The sequence below is a fragment of the Aplysia californica genome, unplaced genomic scaffold (genome assembly GCF_000002075.1).
Source record: "Aplysia californica isolate F4 #8 unplaced genomic scaffold, AplCal3.0 scaffold00250, whole genome shotgun sequence".
In the NCBI taxonomy this organism is placed as follows: domain Eukaryota; kingdom Metazoa; phylum Mollusca; class Gastropoda; order Aplysiida; family Aplysiidae; genus Aplysia; species Aplysia californica.
In genome coordinates, this window is record NW_004797520.1 from 10,058 (window position 1) to 11,176 (window position 1,119).

At 39.6% G+C, this 1,119-nt stretch overlaps 1 protein-coding gene across 1 annotated transcript in view; it reads left to right on the plus strand.

Moving 5' to 3' along the window:
* Positions 1–1,119, plus strand: part of LOC101851740 (suppressor of tumorigenicity 7 protein homolog) — a gene marked incomplete at its 5' end in the record, with an annotated part of 18,117 nt that overhangs the window by 6,106 nt on the left and 10,892 nt on the right.

Sequence of the window (1,119 nt, forward strand, 5' to 3'; positions counted from 1 at the left end):
TTCCCTTCTTCCCTTCCCTTCTTCCCTTCCCTTCTTCCCCCCCCTCCTCCCCTCTTTCCGTCCCTCCTTCCCTCACTCTCTCTCTCTCTCTCTCTCTCTCCCTAATGAGAAATAGTTAATGAAAACTGTATGCTACAATGTCTTTCATATAGCAACAGTATTTTGAGGTAACCCCGTTAATATGCATCTGTATCTGTATTTTGTTATGTGCATCTTTTATATATCAGAAATATGTGAGGTGTGCTGACAAAATGAGTTTCTTCTCGGATTCGAGACCTATGGAAATAGATATGTCACCCTTATAGGTGAAGTTTTTACAATTTATAAGTATGAAATAATAAAAGGCTTATTATTAATATTATACTTAAAGAATACCGCATCAATAGAAAATTTGCAAATTTGACCCAAGTGTCGATTTTTGGCAAATATTTCCATTTGTGGATTGCATTGCGAGAAGTAACTCATTTTGTCAGCACACCTCACATCTATATGCATTCTTTTTCTTTTAAAAGCTACAACCAGCTTCTTGCATTGAAGCAAAACTTGATGGAAAACTAACGTGCTCAGACTTTCATCTTGTCATAGGGTGATTTGCTAGGGTCTCTTCTGCTACTTATTTTTTGCTCACAGGTAAACCTTGGGGTGTGGGTACTTGGCGGGTGCTCTGGTGTGGTTTGATTGCTCTTTCTTTTCTACCGAACATCTATCGCCCTCATCTCTCCTCCTTTTTTGTGGTTGTTTCTCACTTGTAACACTTCTAATCTTCGGTACTTATATGACCTTATTGCATTGCAAGTGCCATAAAAAATCTAAAACTAAAGAAAGAAACCTTTGGGTTTTTGGGTCTTTATAACTGGCATCTGTGGTGTAGCAGTTAGGCTTGTCATCGTCGCACGCAGAAGACCCAAGTTTGATTCCCATGTGGGGAGAATTTGTATCGAGTATCTCGGTCTGTCTGCTGGGATGTTGTATCTCTTTCAGTCCAGATTGGTTATTAAAGGCAGATGGTCAAAGTTGGCTCTCTAAATGACCTGAAATGGTCGCTTTTAAGCACAAGGGGGCTATCCCGAAAAATGCTGTTTTGAGAAAATTGGAGGTAAAGTTTTTGCCCCTTGTTCA